At 28.5% G+C, this 22,091-nt stretch overlaps 1 pseudogene across 1 annotated transcript; it reads left to right on the top strand.

Annotated features, from left to right (window-relative positions):
• Positions 1–1,723: 1,723 nt before the first annotated feature.
• LOC143201090 (polyubiquitin-A-like) lies at positions 1,724–17,914 on the top strand (annotated as a pseudogene). Its single transcript, XR_013006875.1, has 4 exons — positions 1,724–1,855; positions 3,090–3,794; positions 9,831–10,763; positions 16,932–17,914. The product of XR_013006875.1 is annotated as a polyubiquitin-A-like (transcript).
• The last annotated feature ends 4,177 nt before the right edge of the window (positions 17,915–22,091 follow it).

Below are 22,091 nucleotides of genomic sequence, written 5' to 3'. Positions count from 1 at the left end.
ATATTTTATTTTAAACAGTTACGAATTGTATATTTACATCATTCAAGTTGTACAAAAATGTTCGTTACAAAGAACCATACAAAAATGTTGTAGGATGAGAGGTACGGCTCGATGACTAGCAACACTGATCTGATGTTGTTGATGAAAAGTCGCTTTCACACGTCTTAGGGTAAAACAGAAAGAATTAAACTAGGTGCATCTAAAATCGTCTCTCGCAAATGCACACTTCTTTTATACTCACGTAACAACAATGTAAACAAGTTGTCAACAAGATATTTAACAGTTCTGAATTAAAACTACTGGACGGTTTTTATGGGTATAGGTTTATTTATACATTATTTTTAAGTCCTATGTTCTAATTAGATACTATATCGTGCATCAATGGTGTCTGGGCCCCTAATGTATTTATACATCTCGAAAAAATCCAAATAAGTATAGTATTTTCATAATAATAATATCATTCTAATGTAGCTGTTTAGTATTTTAAGTAACTTTAATAATGTCTAAAGTGTATTTAACTTAATATTGAGGTAAATAACACTGTTGTTAATATTTTGGGGTTAAGCCTCAATTGTTTTGTTTACTGTGTATATGAGTCCCCAATAATTGTTTTCTTTTCAGTAACCAAATAATATACTTATTATAAATTATAAAAGGCCAATATAAAATATCTGGTGTCTTGTGATTGAAATAATAGTTCCATGGGCTATACTTCACCAGGTTAGGAAAAATGATACATGCATTTTAAAATAAATTTATTTTTAATAATCTGTTTATTGTATACAATTTTGAATCGATATTTTTGTTATTCTTTATTATCGTCATGTAGCCCATTATAAAGTATCAAAAGAAATAGATATACAGTAACAATGCTAATTTTATATTAAAATCATTAAAAAAATATTTTCTAATAAATAATAATAAAATAAATAAACAGTTTTGACATATGAGTAATATCCAAATAAAAAATTTCGATATTTTCCAATACTTTTTCAAATATATATTGACAGTTATAACATAGAGTATCGAAATTTTTTGACAATTCTTTACCTCCCACCCTTTTTACACAAAAGAATGTTCTCAGAAAAAGTAGGGTTAAAGTGAATAAACATCGATATTGACTAAAAGAATTGTATTGGAAAATAAAAATTAATTGTTGTTCATGATTTCCAATAATTAATATATTTTGTATATGTACTTTCAAATATCGATAATTTTATGCTCATAGAATGTATTATCTAGCGATCCAATAACAAGAAACTTGGCTGTCAGCCGCCATGGAAAATATCGATAGAACATTCTAACGATATTTGAAATATTTCAATATTATTAAAAAATATCGATATATCGGAGAAAAAGATTGCGATATTTTACAGGAGATATAGCCAGACTTTTAAGAAAAAATAAAAATATTTGTGTACCAGCCTAGAGAAATATCGACATTTTCTTAACAAAGAAAAACTGACTATTAATAAGATTTTAATAATAAGTACTAAAATGCACTAACATATAAAATTTAGTACCATTTTAAAAGGTTTATTAGAAGTTTCAAAATGGTTTTTATAAAGTTTAAGAAATATCTTTAACATTTTTGAAATATCGAAAATATCGACTTATAATCTTCTCTCCCGTTTATTTTCCACATCCCTACAATTAATATTTCGAAATGTATTTTAGTTGGAGGGGGTATTGACGTTCAGACCTCAAAAAAGGCCTTATAAGGTCTGAATCTAGAAGTTGCTGAACAGTTTAAAGCAATAAGCAAAAAGTGGGCTTTGTTGTATATCGTGCTCTATTGTGTAAACGTAGTTGTGATAGGAAGTTATAGTTATCCGTGTTTATAAGAAAGCTATAAGTAAGTATAACTTTGAAACAATTTTCTTTGTATTCATGACAATGCAGATTTTGCTTTGTTTAAGGGTTTCTTAGCAATTTTTAAATTTCTTTCCAACAAAAATTATAATATTTGTGTGTTCCTTTAACGTTATTTAGATAAAGATTATTCAGGAAATCTAAGGTTAGCATCATTATGTTTCAATTTATTATTTGTTAATGTGTTTTATGTATTACGTATTACTGAAAATGTTTTCAATGTTTGTTTTAAATGTTTCAATACGTATTAGGTCTTTGTTATAGAATAGTTCGTGAATTGTTATGTTCATTAGTGTTGGCAATGTTATTTTTACCAGATTACTGATATATCATATATCAGTATACTTATTTCGCAGTATTATAATTTAGTTTGGTTATGTATTAACTTTTTAATAGGAAGTTATAAATTTAACGATATTAATTCTCTTTAATACATAATTCATTGCAATGCGATTAAATGTATCAATATTTTAATATACCTAGTCGAATTAAAAGTTGAAAAAGCACTCATAATAAAATCGAGTTTGTATATGTTCCTCAGATTTACTAATATGCCTTTCTTTTTACTACCACTAAATACCTTAAAATAATATAATTAGATTGTTTTAACTGAAACATTGAGAACATTAATGAAAACGAAAAAAACAAAACAAAGTAGACGTCAAATATGGTATATTGCAATATCATAGTAATAGCATCGATATATATTCAGTTATGTATATTCATATAGTATTTGCTTTGCTTTTGTTTTACACCTATTTACACCACCAATCTGTTGTTCCTTGCATGTATGGATTTTTTTCTTGTACAAGCACTAGGAACTATAAAAATAATATTGATATGTACAAATTTAACATACCTGTGATCTTCGAAAATTAGCTGGCTATTCTGATAATTTTCTTGATATTCTTACATGTAGAGTTTAATATAATTTTTATTCACTTTTAAATTTATTTGTTTCTGAAATTTATAAAATTTGATTACATTTATATTAATTTTACAACCATGTATAAGAAATTGACAAGCAAGTAAAAGCAAACCATACAACTGGCAAATGCTAGACATAATGTAGACACATAATACACAATAGACACATAACTAGACCTAATGTAGATTATTCTAAAGTGTATGTGGATAGCAAAGCAATCCTATACTACATGTTGTTTACTTTCTTATGTTCAATTTATATTTTTCATTAGTATATTTTTTTATTGCAGCATGCAGATTTTCGTGAAGACTTTGACTGGCAAAACCATCACCCTGGAGGCTGAGGCATCTGACACAATCGAAAATGTTAAAGCCAAGATTCAAGATAAAGAAGGCATTCCACCAGACCAGCAGCGATTGATCTTTGCTGGTAAACAACTAGAAGATGGACGTACATTGTCTGATTACAACATCCAAAAGTAATCAACTCTTCACTTAGTGTTGAGATTGAGGGGAGGCATGCAAATTATTGTCAAGACTTTAACTGGCAAAACCATTACTCTGGAGGTTGAAGCCTCTGACACTATTGAAAATGCGAAAGCCAAGATTCAAGATAAAGAAGGCATTGCCCCAGACCAACAGCGATTGATCTTTGCTGGTAAACAACTAGAAGATGGACGTACTCTTTCTGATTACAATATCCAGAAGGAATCTACACTTCACCTGGTATTGAGATTGAGAGGAGGCATGCAGATTTTTGTCAAAACTTTAACTGGTAAAACGATCACCCTTGAAGTTGAACCATCAGACACGATTGAAAATGTAAAAGCTAAAATTCGAGATAAAGAAGGTATTCCTCCAGATCAACAGCGATTGATCTTTGCTGGTAAACAATTGGAAGATGGTCGTACCCTATCTGATTACAATATTCAAAAGGAGTCCACATTGCATTTAGTGCTAAGACTCAGAGGTGGCAATTAAAAGCATTTTTATTTGTATTTTGATATATTTTTAAATTAATGTGAAATAAATATCTGCAGTAATACATGTTTTTTTTTTCTTACTCTTAACTTATTTGAAGACCATGTATTTAAAACTGAATATTTTTAAATTAGTATTTTATAATAAGCAACCCTTAATAACTCGAAGTGAAGATATTTTGAGTGTTTGGATAGCAGTTTTTGGGAGTTTGGATGTAAGAACCCTATTGGTAGTATATAATAGTTGATAATTAATAACCAATGCAGATGTAAAAATACTTATAGCTGATTTATATTCAAGATGAAAAACAGGAAATAGAATTAAAAGATTTTAAGTTATTAGTTGTTTTTAGCTCTATTCGATATATATATTCGATATTCTATATCGATATATCGGAGAAAAAATTGCGATATTTTACAGGAGATATAGCCATACATTTAAGAAAATATAAAAATATTTGTATACCAGCCCAGAGAAATATCGACATTTTCTTAACAAAGAAAAACTGACTATTAATACAATTTTAATAATGAGTACTAAAATGCACTAACATATAAAATTTAGTACCAATTTAAAAGGTTTATTAGAAATTTCAAAAGGTTTTTTATAAAGTTTAAGAAATATCTTTAACATTTTTGAACCATTAAGAATTTTATATCTGTATTCCTGTCCTATACTATTAAATGAAATTATTCACTTTTGAGGAACTTCTAGGATCCATTTATTGGATCAATTTAAGTACATATTTTGTATTTTAGTAATACTGGTTGTTTTCCTATAAGGTTATTTGTTCATTGTTAAATTTTATTGTTTTCTTCCCTAATTAGAACTTTCTGAGAATGTAGTTAAGATCAATTTAAGACTGTTTATGAACATACTTTCTTAGCTTATTTAAAAGTCACTTTTATAACCATTAAATTGCGCAAGAGAGAAAAAACTATTTAATTCAACGTGTAACCTTTCTAGTATTGATGTGTTGATTTTTTAGTAATCCGATACGGCCAATCAACCAACAGCAAATCATATTAATGGCTTTTGTTGCGACTGTATTATATTGGGATATTTTATATTTTTATTCGTATTAGTAGTATTTTATGTATTTATTTCGTTTTAGAGAAACTGCGATATTGTCAATAGCATATTGTATAGCTAGTCAGGTTTTTTTGATGTTTGGTTTTCTTATCAATTTATATACCTACTTATAAAGCTGTAAAGTCTTAATTGGGGTAATAAGCAATAAAACGCCAGGGTTGGGTAGTATTTGAATTACTTTTAGTATTTAGAAATTGTAATTAAAATACAAATACATGTTTTGTATTTTAATTACATCTTGAAAATATAATTTGTTATACATATTTCAAGTACCTGACGCTGGTGTGCTTGTTAAATGTCAATGGTTTCTTGGTTGTTTGAATATTTACATGTCTAAATATGTACCTTTATATTAGTCTACGGCAGTATACGAGTATAATCTTTTAACTCACATAAAAGTTATATTTACGATTTATTTAATACATAGAAATTAACTTGGATAAACATAAACACTGGTTCTTCTCGAACGTTAATGTGGCTGCATTTGAATATCATGAGAATTTTATTTACTAGCTCACGTCTTCATGTAAGAAAGCCACATTTAGGCAATTTTCTCTTTCCATAAATATTAACGAATCGGATGTTAGAAAAGGGCAATAGATCCTACTTTCCTAGAAACTTACTAGAAACTAGAACATAATTGCTGCAGTTTTAGATTAGATTCAGGGCAACAAGTGTTACTATAGCAAACTTCTGCTTACTTTAACGTCTGTCCTAATCAGGTTAGATTGTCTGCAGGTTTCTAATTTAAGGAATTTTACTGTTATATTTATGTTTGCAACTAAAACAGAGATTAAAAAGAATATTTGATAGGATTTTACTTTACAACTTACATGCTTTGGTTGTCAGAGGCATCACAATACGTGACAGGCAAATAATTCCAAACTTTTAATTCATGCCCTAAAGGTATATTAAAAAAAAACATGAAATAACGCATAAGAGTAACAGGAACAGCAGTACTAGTAAAGAATATCATGATTTTATTGTTTCTGAGGACAGTTACAGTGTTCAGTCACAGGTGTCAAAAATAGTCATTATCATCATTTTAACCTAATTAAAAAGAGACAAAATGCTGTCCGATGGGTCGAACATATAACCGAATCAATCTATAAAATTAGATTTGTGTTGGCACTGCTCGACCCTGATGCCAAATGTCTACAAGATTCTCCAAAATGTTAGTGATAATTAGATGTTATAAGTCCAATTTGATACGGCAACGTTGTGACGTAATAATTTTTGATGGCGCACTGGGCTGTTTTATTGTATATACTATATAAAGAATTTATTGAACACTTGCATTGTATCATTGTAACATGTTACTCTCTCGTGTTTCAACACCTATTAATGCTTCACCATGCCATTATGCTTTCACCACATTACACTTTTAGTTCTTCCAATCAAACAGCCAATGCACGTCATTAAGACCATCGAACATATTGATATATTCAGTTTATAAAAACGCAAAATCCTTTTTAAACTCAAGGCATTTTTCTTTCTGATTTTACTAATTAGCATTACTCTAGTTAAAAAGAGACAGAAAGAAGTCTGATGTGCCAGAACATGTAAGAAAATCGGTCTATATATAAAACTCGATTTGTGTTGATACTGGTCGACACCGTTGTCATATGTCAATGGGCACATAATAGAACTACTCTAATCTACGAGCTATTGTGACTATTCAATAAATATGCATTTGGTGCGGCAACGTTGTATTATAAATTTTGTTAGGAATGATTTTCTAGTGCATATTTTCAGGATCAAGGCTACTACTAACAATCAAACACATCTAAATAATAAGATATGAATTTTATTCATAATTGTATACAAGTTTTAAATATCATAGTCATTTAAATCAACTCACGAGGATCAATATTTTATTTTAAACAGTTACGAATTGTATATTTACATCATTCAAGTTGTACAAAAATGTTTGTTACAAAAAACCATACAAAAATGTAGTAGGATGAGAGGTACGGCTCGATGACTAGCAACACTGATCTGATGTTGTTGATGAGAAGTCGCTTTCACGCGTCTTACCGTAAAACAGAAAGAATTAAACTAGGTGCATCTAAAATCGTCTCTCGCAAATGCACGTAACAACAATGTAAACAAGTTGTCAACAAGATATTTAACAGTTCTGAATTAAAACTACTGGACGGTTTTTATGGGTATAGGTTTATTTATACATTATTTTTAAGTCCTATGTTCTAATTAGATACTCTATCGTGCATCAATGGTGTCTGGGCCCCTAATGTATTTATACATCTCGAAAAAATCCAAATAAGTATAGTATTTTCATAATAATAATATCATTCTAATGTAGCTGTTTAGTATTTTAAGTAATTTTAATAATGTCTAAAGTGTATTTAACTTAATATTGAGGTAAATAACACTGTTGTTAATATTTTAGGGTTAAGCCTCAATTGTTTTGTTTACTGTGTATATGAGTCCCCAATAATTGTTTTTTTTTTCAGTAACCAAATAATATACTTATTATAAATTATAAAAGGCCAATATAAAATATCTGGTGTCTTGTGAATGAAATAATAGTTCCATGGGCTATACTTCACCAGGTTAGGAAAAATGATACATGCATTTTAAAATAAATTTATTTTTAATAATCTGTTTATTGTATACTATTTTGAATCGATATTTTTGTTATTCTTTATTATCGTCATGTAGCCCACTATAAAGTATCAAAAGAAATAGATATACAGTAACAATGCTAATTTTATATTAAAATCATTAAAAAAATATTTTCTAATAAATAATAATAAAATAAATAAACAGTTTTGACATATGAGTAATATCCAAATAAAAAATTTCGATATTTTCCAATACTTTTTCAAATATATATTGACAGTTATAATATAGAGTATCGAACTTTTTGACAATTCTTTACCTCCCACCCTTTTTACACAAAAGAATGTTCTCAGAAAAAGTAGGGTTAAAGTGAATAAACATCGATATTGACTAAAAGAATTGTATTGGAAAATAAAAATTAATTGTTGTTCATGATTTCCAATAATTAATATATTTTGTATATGTACTTTCAAATATCGATAATTTTATGCTCATAGAATATATTATCTAGCGATCCAATAACAAGAAACTATGGCTGTCAGCCGCCATGGAAAATATCGATAGAACGTTCTAACGATATTTGAAATATTTCAATATTATTAAAAAAATATCGATATATCGGAGAAAAAGATTGCGATATTTTACAGGAGATATAGCCAGACTTTTAAGAAAAAATAAAAATATTTGTATACTGTATTTCTTAACAAAGAAAAACTGACTATTAATAAGATTTTAATAATAAGTACTAAAATGCACTAACATATAAAATTTAGTACCAATTTAAAAGGTTTATTAGAAGTTTCAAAATGGTTTTTATAAAGTTTAAGAAATATCTTTAACATTTTTGAAATATCGAAAATATCGACTTACAAAAATATCGATATATAGGCTAGAAATATCGATATACCCTTCTCTCGTTAATTCTGCACATCCCTACAATTAATATTTGGAAATGTATTTTAGTTGGAGGGGGTATTGACGTTTAAACCTCAAAAAAGGCCTTATAAGATCTGAATCTAGAAGTTGCTGAACAGTTTAAAGCAATAAGCGAAAAGTGGGCTTTGTTGTATATCGTGCTCTATTGTGTAAACGTAGTTGTGATAGGAAGTTATAGTTATCCGTGTTTATAAGAAAGCTATAAGTAAGTATAACTTTGAAACAATTTTCTTTGTATTCATGACAATGCAGATTTTGCTTTGTTTAAGGGTTTCTTAGCAATTTTTAAATTTCTTTCCAACAAAAATTATAATATTTGTGTGTTCCTTTAACGTTATTTAGATAAAGATTATTCAGGAAATCTAAGGTTAGCATCATTATGTTTCAATTTATTATTTGTTAATGTGTTTTATGTATTACGTATTACTGAAAATGTTTTCAATGTTTGTTTTAAATGTCTCAATACGTATTAGGTCTTTGTTATAGAATAGTTCGTGAATTGTTATGTTCATTAGTGTTGGCAATCTTATTTTTACCAGATTACTGATATATCATATATCAGTATACTTATTTCGCAGTATTATAATTTAGTTTGGTTATGTATTAACTTTTTAATAGGAAGTTATAAATTTAACGATATTAATTCTCTTTAATACATAATTCATTGCAATGCGATTAAATGTATCAATATTTTAATATACCTAGTCGAATTAAAAGTTGAAAAAGTACTCATAATAAAATCGAGTTTGTATATGTTCCTCAGATTTACTAATATGCCTTTCTTTTTACTACCACTAAATACCTTAAAATAATATAATTAGATTGTTTTAACTGAAACATTGAGAACATTAATGAAAACGAAAAGAACAAAACAAAGTAGACGTCAAATATGGTATATTGCAATATCATAGTAATAGCATCGATATATATTCAGTTATGTATATTCATATAGTATTTGCTTTGCTTTTGTTTTACACCTTTTTACACCACCAATCTGTTGTTCCTTGCATGTATGGATTTTTTTCTTGTACAAGCACTAGGAACTATAAAAATAATATTGATATGTACAAATTTAACATACCTGTGATCTTCGAAAATTAGCTGGCTATTCTGATAATTTTCTTGATATTCTTACATGTAGAGTTTAATATAATTTTTATTCACTTTTCAATTTATTTGTTTCTGAAATTTATAAAATTTGATTACATTTATATTAATTTTACAACCATGTATAAGAAATTGACAAGCAAGTAAAAGCAAACCATACAACTGGCAAATGCTAGACATAATGTAGACACATAATACACAATAGACACATAACTAGACCTAATGTAGATTATTCTAAAGTGTATGTGGATAGCAAAGCAATCCTATACTACATGTTGTTTACTTTCTTATGTTCAATTTATATTTTTCATTAGTATATTTTTTTATTGCAGCATGCAGATTTTCGTGAAGACTTTGACTGGCAAAACCATCACCCTGGAGGCTGAGGCATCTGACACAATCGAAAATGTTAAAGCCAAGATTCAAGATAAAGAAGGCATTCCACCAGACCAGCAGCGATTGATCTTTGCTGGTAAACAACTAGAAGATGGACGTACATTGTCTGATTACAACATCCAAAAGGAATCAACTCTTCACTTAGTGTTGAGATTGAGGGGAGGCATGCAAATTATTGTCAAGACTTTAACTGGCAAAACCATTACTCTGGAGGTTGAAGCCTCTGACACTATTGAAAATGCGAAAGCCAAGATTCAAGATAAAGAAGGCATTGCCCCAGACCAACAGCGATTGATCTTTGCTGGTAAACAACTAGAAGATGGACGTACATTGTCTGATTACAACATCCAAAAGGAATCAACTCTTCACTTAGTGTTGAGATTGAGGGGAGGCATGCAAATTATTGTCAAGACTTTAACTGGCAAAACCATTACTCTGGAGGTTGAAGCCTCTGACACTATTGAAAATGCGAAAGCCAAGATTCAAGATAAAGAAGGCATTGCCCCAGACCAACAGCGATTGATCTTTGCTGGTAAACAACTAGAAGATGGACGTACTCTTTCTGATTACAATATCCAGAAGGAATCTACACTTCACCTGGTATTGAGATTGAGAGGAGGCATGCAGATTTTTGTCAAAACTTTAACTGGTAAAACGATCACCCTTGAAGTTGAACCATCAGACACGATTGAAAATGTAAAAGCTAAAATTCGAGATAAAGAAGGTATTCCTCCAGATCAACAGCGATTGATCTTTGCTGGTAAACAATTGGAAGATGGTCGTACCCTATCTGATTACAATATTCAAAAGGAGTCCACATTGCATTTAGTGCTAAGACTCAGAGGTGGCAATTAAAAGCATTTTTATTTGTATTTTGATATATTTTTAAATTAATGTGAAATAAATATCTGCAGTAATACATGTTTTTTTTTCTTACTCTTAACTTATTTGAAGACCATGTATTTAAAACTGAATATTTTTAAATTAGTATTTTATAATAAGCAACCCTTAATAACTCGAAGTGAAGATATTTTGAGTGTTTGGATAGCAGTTTTTGGGAGTTTGGATGTAAGAACCCTATTGGTAGTATATAATAGTTGATAATTAATAACCAATGCAGATGTAAAAATACTTATAGCTGATTTATATTCAAGATGAAAAACAGGAAATAGAATTAAAAGATATTAAGTTATTAGTTGTTTTTAGCTCTATTCGATATATATATTCGATATTCTATATCGATATATCGGAGAAAAAATTGCGATATTTTACAGGAGATATAGCCATACATTTAAGAAAATATAAAAATATTTGTATACCAGCCCAGAGAAATATCGACATTTTCTTAACAAAGAAAAACTGACTATTAATACAATTTTAATAATAAGTACTAAAATGCACTAACATATAAAATTTAGTACCAATTTAAAAGGTTTATTAGAAATTTCAAAAGGTTTTTTATAAAGTTTAAGAAATATCTTTAACATTTTTGAACCATTAAGAATTTTATATCTGTATTCCTGTCCTATACTATTAAATGAAATTATTCACTTTTGAGGAACTTCTAGGATCCATTTATTGGATCAATTTAAGTACATATTTTGTATTTTAGTAATACTGGTTGTTTTCCTATAAGGTTATTTGTTCATTGTTAAATTTTATTGTTTTCTTCCCTAATTAGAACTTTCTGAGAATGTAGTTAAGATCAATTTAAGACTGTTTATGAACATACTTTCTTAGCTTATTTAAAAGTCACTTTTATAACCATTAAATTGCGCAAGAGAGAAAAAACTATTTAATTCAACGTGTAACATTTCTAGTATTGATGTGTTGATTTTTTAGTAATCCGATACGGCCAATCAACCAACAGCAAATCATATTAATGGCTTTTGTTGCGACTGTATTATATTGGGATATTTTATATTTTTATTCGTATTATTAGTATTTTATGTATTTATTTCGTTTTAGAGAAACTGCGGTATTGTCAATAGCATATTGTATAGCTAGTCAGGTATTTTTGATGTTTGGTTTTCTTATCAATTTATATACCTACTTATAAAGCTGTAAAGTCTTAATTGGGGTAATAAGCAATAAAACGCCAGGGTTGGGTAGTATTTGAATTACTTGTATTTATAAATTGTAATTAAAATACAAATACATGTTTTGTATTTTAATTACATCTTGAAAATATAATTTGTTATACATATTTCAAGTACCTGACGCTGGTGTGCTTGTTAAATGTCAATGGTTTCTTGGTTGTTTGAATATTTACATGTCTAAATATGTACCTTTATATTAGTCTACGGCAGTATACGAGTATAATCTTTTAACTCACATAAAAGTTATATTTACGATTTATTTAATACATAGAAATTAACTTGGATAAACATAAACACTGGTTCTTCTCGAACGTTAATGTGGCTGCATTTGAATATCATGAGAATTTTATTTACTAGCTCACGTCTTCATGTAAGAAAGCCACATTTAGGCAATTTTCTCTTTCCATAAATATTAAGGAATCGGATGTTAGAAAAGGGCAATAGATCCTACTTTCCTAGAAACTTACTAGAAACTAGAACATAATTGCTGCAGTTTTAGATTAGATTCAGGGCAACAAGTGTTACTATAGCAAACTTCTGCTTACTTTAACGTCTGTCCTAATCAGGTTAGATTGTCTGCAGGTTTCTAATTTAAGGAATTTTACTGTTATATTTATGTTTGCAAAGCAAAGAGAGATTAAAAAGAATATTTGATAGGATTTTACTTTACAAAATGCTTTGGTTGTCAGAGGCATCACAATACGTGACAGGCAAATAATTCCAAACTTTTAATTCATGCCCTAAAGGTATATTAAAAAAAAACATGAAATAACGCATAAGAGTAACAGGAACAGCAGTACTAGTAAAGAATATCATGATTTTATTGTTTCTGAGGACAGTTACAGTGTTCAGTCACAAGTGTCAAAAATAGTCATTATCATCATTTTAACCTAATTAAAAAGAGACAAAATGCTGTCCGATGGGTCGAACATATAACCGAATCAATCTATAAAATTAGATTTGTGTTGGCACTGCTCGACCCTGATGCCAAATGTCTACAAGATTCTCCAAAATGTTGGTGATAATTAGATGTTATAAGTCCAATTTGATACGGCAACGTTGTGACGTAATAATTTTTGATGGCGCACTGGGCTGTTTTATTGTATATACTATATAAAGAATTTATTGAACACTTGCATTGTATCATTGTAACATGTTACTCTCTCGTGTTTCAACACCTATTAATGCTTCACCATGCCATTATGCTTTCGCCACATTACACTTTTAGTTCTTCCAATCAAACAGCCAATGCACGTCATTAAGACCATCGAACATATTGATATATTCAGTTTATAAAAACGCAAAATCCTTTTTAAACTCAAGGTATTTTTTTTTCTGATTTTACTAATTAGCATTACTCTAGTTAAAAAGATACAGAAAGAAGTCTGATGTGCCAGAACATGTAAGAAAATCGGTCTATATATAAAACTCGATTTGTGTTGATACTGGTCGACACCGTTGTCATATGTCAATGGGCATATAATAGAACAACTCTAATCTACGAGCTATTGTGACTATTCAATAAATATGCATTAGATGTACTATAAAGTAAAAATAAATTATATTTTGTAACGTTATTTTTATTTCGTTATTTTATTTAAATTTTGTTGATAGAGTCAATAAAAGCTAAAACTTAAATTTGGTGCGGCAACGTTGTATTATAAATTTTGTTAGGAATGATTTTCTAGTGCATATTTTCAGGATCAAGGCTACTACTAACAATCAAACACATCTAAATAATAAGATATGAATTTTATTCATAATTGTATACAAGTTTTAAATATCATAGTCATTGAAATCAACTCACGAGGATCAATATTTTATTTTAAACAGTTACGAATTGTATATTTACATCATTCAAGTTGTACAAAAATGTTTGTTACAAAAAACCATATAAAAATGTAGTAGGATGAGAGGTACGGCTCGATGACTAGCAACACTGATCTGATGTTGTTGATGAAAAGTCGCTTTCACGCGTCTTACCGTAAAACAGAAAGAATTAAACTAGGTGCATCTAAAATCGTCTCTCGCAAATGCAAACATCTTTTATACTCACGTAACAACAATGTAAACAAGTTGTCAACAAGATATTTAACAGTTCTGAATTAAAACTACTGGACGGTTTTTATGGGTATAGGTTTATTTATACATTATTTTTAAGTCCTATGTTCTAATTAGATACTCTATCGTGCATCAATGGTGTCTGGGCCCCTAATGTATTTATACATCTCGAAAAAATCCAAATAAGTATAGTATTTTCATAATAATAATATCATTCTAATGTAGCTGTTTAGTATTTTAAGTAATTTTAATAATGTCTAAAGTGTATTTAACTTAATATTGAGGTAAATAACACTGTTGTTAATATTTTAGGGTTAAGCCTCAATTGTTTTGTTTACTGTGTATATGAGTCCCCAATAATTGTTTTTTTTCAGTAACCAAATAATATACTTATTATAAATTATAAAAGGCCAATATAAAATATCTGGTGTCTTGTGAATGAAATAATAGTTCCATGGGCTATACTTCACCAGGTTAGGAAAAATGATACATGTATTTTAAAATAAATTTATTTTTAATAATCTGTTTATTGTATACTATTTTGAATCGATATTTTTGTTATTCTTTATTATCGTCATGTAGCCCACTATAAAGTATCAAAAGAAATAGATATACAGTAACAATGCTAATTTTATATTAAAATCATTAAAAAAATATTTTCTAATAAATAATAATAAAATAAATAAACAGTTTTGACATATGAGTAATATCCAAATAAAAAATTTCGATATTTTCCAATACTTTTTCAAATATATATTGACAGTTATAATATAGAGTATCGAACTTTTTTGACAATTCTTTACCTCCCACCCTTTTTACACAAAAGAATGTTCTCAGAAAAAGTAGGGTTAAAGTGAATAAACATCGATATTGACTAAAAGAATTGTATTGGAAAATAAAAATTAATTGTTGTTCATGATTTCCAATAATTAATATATTTTGTATATGTACTTTCAAATATCGATAATTTTATGCTCATAGAATATATTATCTAGCGATCCAATAACAAGAAACTATGGCTGTCAGCCGCCATGGAAAATATCGATAGAACGTTCTAACGATATTTGAAATATTTCAATATTATTAAAAAAATATCGATATATCGGAGAAAAAGATTGCGATATTTTACAGGAGATATAGCCAGACTTTTAAGAAAAAATAAAAATATTTGTGTACCAGCCTAGAGAAATATCGACATTTTCTTAACAAAGAAAAACTGACTATTAATAAGATTTTAATAATAAGTACTAAAATGCACTAACATATAAAATTTAGTACCAATTTAAAAGGTTTATTAGAAGTTTCAAAATGGTTTTTATAAAGTTTAAGAAATATCTTTAACATTTTTGAAATATCGAAAATATCGACTTACAAAAATATCGATATATAGGCTAGAAATATCGATATACCCTTCTCTCGTTAATTCTGCACATCCCTACAATTAATATTTGGAAATGTATTTTAGTTGGAGGGGGTATTGACGTTTAAACCTCAAAAAAGGCCTTATAAGGTCTGAATCTAGAAGTTGCTGAACAGTTTAAAGCAATAAGCGAAAAGTGGGCTTTGTTGTATATCGTGCTCTATTGTGTAAACGTAGTTGTGATAGGAAGTTATAGTTATCCGTGTTTATAAGAAAGCTATAAGTAAGTATAACTTTGAAACAATTTTCTTTGTATTCATGACAATGCAGATTTTGCTTTGTTTAAGGGTTTCTTAGCAATTTTTAAATTTCTTTCCAACAAAAATTATAATATTTGTGTGTTCCTTTAACGTTATTTAGATAAAGATTATTCAGGAAATCTAAGGTTAGCATCATTATGTTTCAATTTATTATTTGTTAATGTGTTTTATGTATTACGTATTACTGAAAATGTTTTCAATGTTTGTTTTAAATGTCTCAATACGTATTAGGTCTTTGTTATAGAATAGTTCGTGAATTGTTATGTTCATTAGTGTTGGCAATCTTATTTTTACCAGATTACTGATATATCATATATCAGTATACTTATTTCGCAGTATTATAATTTAGTTTGGTTATGTATTAACTTTTTAATAGGAAGTTATAAATTTAACGATATTAATTCTCTTTAATACATAATTCATTGCAATGCGATTAAATGTATCAATATTTTAATATACCTAGTCGAATTAAAAGTTGAAAAAGCACTCATAATAAAATCGAGTTTGTATATGTTCCTCAGATTTACTAATATGCCTTTCTTTTTACTACCACTAAATACCTTAAAATAATATAATTAGATTGTTTTAACTGAAACATTGAGAACATTAATGAAAACGAAAAAAACAAAACAAAGTAGACGTCAAATATGGTATATTGCAATATCATAGTAATAGCATCGATATATATTCAGTTATGTATATTCATATAGTATTTGCTTTGCTTTTGTTTTACACCTTTTTACACCACCAATCTGTTGTTCCTTGCATGTATGGATTTTTTTCTTGTACAAGCACTAGGAACTATAAAAATAATATTGATATGTACAAATTTAACATACCTGTGATCTTCGAAAATTAGCTGGCTATTCTGATAATTTTCTTGATATTCTTACATGTAGAGTTTAATATAATTTTTATTCACTTTTAAATTTATTTGTTTCTGAAATTTATAAAATTTGATTACATTTATATTAATTTTACAACCATGTATAAGAAATTGACAAGCAAGTAAAAGCAAACCATACAACTGGCAAATGCTAGACATAGTGTAGACACATAATACACAATAGACACATAACTAGACCTAATGAAGATTATTCTAAAGTGTATGTGGATAGCAAACCAATCCTATACTACATGTTGTTTACTTTCTTATGTTCAATTTATATTTTTCATTAGTATATATTTTTATTGCAGCATGCAGATTTTCGTGAAGACTTTGACTGGCAAAACCATCACCCTGGAGGCTGAGGCATCTGACACAATCGAAAATGTTAAAGCCAAGATTCAAGATAAAGAAGGCATTCCACCAGACCAGCAGCGATTGATCTTTGCTGGTAAACAACTAGAAGATGGACGTACATTGTCTGATTACAACATCCAAAAGGAATCAACTCTTCACTTAGTGTTGAGATTGAGGGGAGGCATGCAAATTATTGTCAAGACTTTAACTGGCAAAACCATTGCTCTGGAGGTTGAAGCCTCTGACACTATTGAAAATGCGAAAGCCAAGATTCAAGATAAAGAAGGCATTGCCCCAGACCAACAGCGATTGATCTTTGCTGGTAAACAACTAGAAGATGGACGTACATTGTCTGATTACAACATCCAGAAGGAATCAACTCTTCACTTAGTGTTGAGATTGAGGGGAGGCATGCAAATTATTGTCAAGACTTTAACTGGCAAAACCATTACTCTGGAGGTTGAAGCCTCTGACACTATTGAAAATGCGAAAGCCAAGATTCAAGATAAAGAAGGCATTGCCCCAGACCAACAGCGATTGATCTTTGCTGGTAAACAACTAGAAGATGGACGTACTCTTTTTGATTACAATATCCAGAAAGAATCTACACTTCACCTGGTATTGAGATTGAGAGGAGGCATGCAGATTTTTGTCAAAACTTTAACTGGTAAAACGATCACCCTTGAAGTTGAACCATCAGACACGATTGAAAATGTAAAAGCTAAAATTCGAGATAAAGAAGGTATTCCTCCAGATCAACAGCGATTGATCTTTGCTGGTAAACAATTGGAAGATGGTCGTACCCTATCTGATTACAATATTCAAAAGGAGTCCACATTGCATTTAGTGCTAAGACTCAGAGGTGGCAATTAAAAGCATTTTTATTTGTATTTTGATATATTTTTAAATTAATGTGAAATAAATATCTGCAGTAATACATGTTTTTTTTTCTTACTCTTAACTTATTTGAAGACCATGTATTTAAAACTGAATATTTTTAAATTAGTATTTTATAATAAGCAACCCTTAATAACTCGAAGTGAAGATATTTTGAGTGTTTGGATAGCAGTTTTTGGGAGTTTGGATGTAAGAACCCTATTGGTAGTATATAATAGTTGATAATTAATAACCAATGCAGATGTAAAAATACTTATAGCTGATTTATATTCAAGATGAAAAACAGGAAATAGAATTAAAAGATATTAAGTTATTAGTTGTTTTTAGCTCTATTCGATATATATATTCGATATTCTGTATCGATATATCGGAGAAAAAATTGCGATATTTTACAGGAGATATAGCCATACATTTAAGAAAATATAAAAATATTTGTATACCAGCCCAGAGAAATATCGACATTTTCTTAACAAAGAAAAACTGACTATTAATACAATTTTAATAATAAGTACTAAAATGCACTAACATATAAAATTTAGTACCAATTTAAAAGGTTTATTAGAAATTTCAAAAGGTTTTTTATAAAGTTTAAGAAATATCTTTAACATTTTTGAACCATTAAGAATTTTATATCTGTATTCCTGTCCTATACTATTAAATGAAATTATTCACTTTTGAGGAACTTCTAGGATCCATTTATTGGATCAATTTAAGTACATATTTTGTATTTTAGTAATACTGGTTGTTTTCCTATAAGGTTATTTGTTCATTGTTAAATTTTATTGTTTTCTTCCCTAATTAGAACTTTCTGAGGATGTAGTTAAGATCAATTTAAGACTGTTTATGAACATACTTTCTTAGCTTATTTAAAAGTCACTTTTATAACCATTAAATTGCGCAAGAGAGAAAAAACTATTTAATTCAACGTGTAACCTTTCTAGTATTGATGTGTTGATTTTTTAGTAATCCGATACGGCCAATCAACCAACAGCAAATCATATTAATGGCTTTTGTTGCGACTGTATTATATTGGGATATTTTATATTTTTATTCGTATTAGTAGTATTTTATGTATTTATTTCGTTTTAGAGAAACTGCGGTATTGTCAATAGCATATTGTATAGCTAGTCAGGTATTTTTGATGTTTGGTTTTCTTATCAATTTATATATCTACTTATAAAGCTGTAAAGTCTTAATTGGGGTAATAAGCAATAAAACGCCAGGGTTGGGTAGTATTTGAATTACTTGTATTTAGAAATTGTAATTGAAATACAAATACATGTTTTGTATTTTAATTACATCTTGAAAATATAATTTGTTATACATATTTCAAGTACCTGACGCTGGTGTGCTTGTTAAATGTCAATGGTTTCTTGGTTGTTTGAATATTTACATGTAAAATGTATGTACCTTTATATTAGTCTACGGCAGTATACGAGTATAATCTTTTAACTCACATAAAAGTTATATTTACGATTTATTTAATACATAGAAATTAACTTGGATAAACATAAACACTGGTTCTTCTCGAACGTTAATGTGGCTGCATTTGAAGTCTTCATGTAAGAAAGCCACATTTAGGCATTTTTCTCTTTCCATAAATATTAAGGAATCGGATGTTAGAAAAGGGCAATAGATCCTACTTTCCTAGAAACTTACTAGAAACTAGAACATAATTGCTGCAGTTTTAGATTAGATTCAGGGCAACAAGTGTTACTATAGCAAACTTCTGTTTACTTTAACGTCTGTCCTAATCAGGTTAGATGGTCTGCAGGTTTCTAATTTAAGGAATTTTACTGTTATATTTATGTTTGCAACTAAAAGAGAGATTAAAAAGAATATTTGATAGGATTTTACTTTACAACTTACATGCTTTGGTTGTCAGAGGCATCACAATACGTGACAGGTAAATAATTCCAAGCTTTTAATTCATGCCCTAAAGGTATATTAAAAAAAAACATGAAATAACGCATAAGAGTAACAGGAACAGCAGTACTAGTAAAGAATATCATGATTTTATTGTTTCTGAGGACAGTTACAGTGTTCAGTCACAGGTGTCAAAAATAGTCATTATCATCATTTTAACCTAATTAAAAAGAGACAAAATGCTGTCCGATGGGTCGAACATATAACCGAATCAATCTATAAAATTAGATTTGTGTTGGCACTGCTCGACCCTGATGCCAAATGTCTACAAGATTCTCCAAAATGTTAGTGATAATTAGATGTTATAAGTCCAATTTGATACGGCAACGTTGTGACGTAATAATTTTTGATGGCGCACTGGGCTGTTTTATTGTATATACTATATAAAGAATTTATTGAACACTTGCATTGTATCATTGTAACATGTTACTCTCTCGTGTTTCAACACCTATTAATGCTTCACCATGCCATTATGCTTTCACCACATTACACTTTTAGTTCTTCCAATCAAACAGCCAATGCACGTCATTAAGACCATCGAACATATTGATATATTCAGTTTATAAAAGCGCAAAATCCTTTTTAAACTCAAGGCATTTTTCTTTCTGATTTTACTAATTAGCATTACTCTAGTTAAAAAGAGACAGAAAGAAGTCTGATGTGCCAGAACATGTAAGAAAATCGGTCTATATATAAAACTCGATTTGTGTTGATACTGGTCGACACCGTTGTCATATGTCAATGGGCATATAATAGAACAACTCTAATCTACGAGCTATTGTGACTATTCAATAAATATGCATTAGATGTACTATAAAGTAAAATTAAATTATATTTTGTAACGTTATTTTTATTTCGTTATTTTATTTAAATTTTGTTGATAGAGTCAATAGAAGCTAAAACTTAAATTTGGTGCGGCAACGTTGTATTATAAATTTTGTTAGGAATGATTTTCTAGTGCATATTTTCAGGATCAAGGCTACTACTAACAATCAAACACATCTAAATAATAAGATATGAATTTTATTCATAATTGTATACAAGTTTTAAATATCATAGTCATTGAAATCAACTCACGAGGATCAATATTTTATTTTAAACAGTTACGAATTGTATATTTACATCATTCAAGTTGTACAAAAATGTTTGTTACAAAAAACCATATAAAAATGTAGTAGGATGAGAGGTACGGCTCGATGACTAGCAACACTGATCTGATGTTGTTGATGAAAAGTCGCTTTCACGCGTCTTACCGTAAAACAGAAAGAATTAAACTAGGTGCATCTAAAATCGTCTCTCGCAAATGCAAACATCTTTTATACTCACGTAACAACAATGTAAACAAGTTGTCAACAAGATATTTAACAGTTCTGAATTAAAACTACTGGACGGTTTTTATGGGTATAGGTTTATTTATACATTATTTTTAAGTCCTATGTTCTAATTAGATACTCTATCGTGCATCAATGGTGTCTGGGCCCCTAATGTATTTATACATCTCGAAAAAATCCAAATAAGTATAGTATTTTCATAATAATAATATCATTCTAATGTAGCTGTTTAGTATTTTAAGTAATTTTAATAATGTCTAAAGTGTATTTAACTTAATATTGAGGTAAATAACACTGTTGTTAATATTTTGGGGTTAAGCCTCAATTGTTTTGTTTACTGTGTATATGAGTCCCCAATAATTGTTTTCTTTTCAGTAACCAAATAATATACTTATTATAAATTATAAAAGGCCAATATAAAATATCTGGTGTCTTGTGATTGAAATAATAGTTCCATGGGCTATACTTCACCAGGTTAGGAAAAATGATACATGCATTTTAAAATAAATTTATTTTTAATAATCTGTTTATTGTATACAATTTTGAATCGATATTTTTGTTATTCTTTATTATCGTCATGTAGCCCATTATAAAGTATCAAAAGAAATAGATATACAGTAACAATGCTAATTTTATATTAAAATCATTAAAAAAATATTTTCTAATAAATAATAATAAAATAAATAAACAGTTTTGACATATGAGTAATATCCAAATAAAAAATTTCGATATTTTCCAATACTTTTTCAAATATATATTGACAGTTATAACATAGAGTATCGAAATTTTTTGACAATTCTTTACCTCCCACCCTTTTTACACAAAAGAATGTTCTCAGAAAAAGTAGGGTTAAAGTGAATAAACATCGATATTGACTAAAAGAATTGTATTGGAAAATAAAAATTAATTGTTGTTCATGATTTCCAATAATTAATATATTTTGTATATGTACTTTCAAAT

Source organism: Rhynchophorus ferrugineus, unplaced genomic scaffold, assembly GCF_030347505.1.
Source record: "Rhynchophorus ferrugineus isolate W39M unplaced genomic scaffold, kcgeb_rfMv2 rfM8, whole genome shotgun sequence".
Classification (NCBI taxonomy): domain Eukaryota; kingdom Metazoa; phylum Arthropoda; class Insecta; order Coleoptera; family Curculionidae; genus Rhynchophorus; species Rhynchophorus ferrugineus.
The sequence above is the reverse complement of the archived record's forward strand: the minus strand, read 5'-3'. Positions and strand labels throughout refer to the sequence as shown.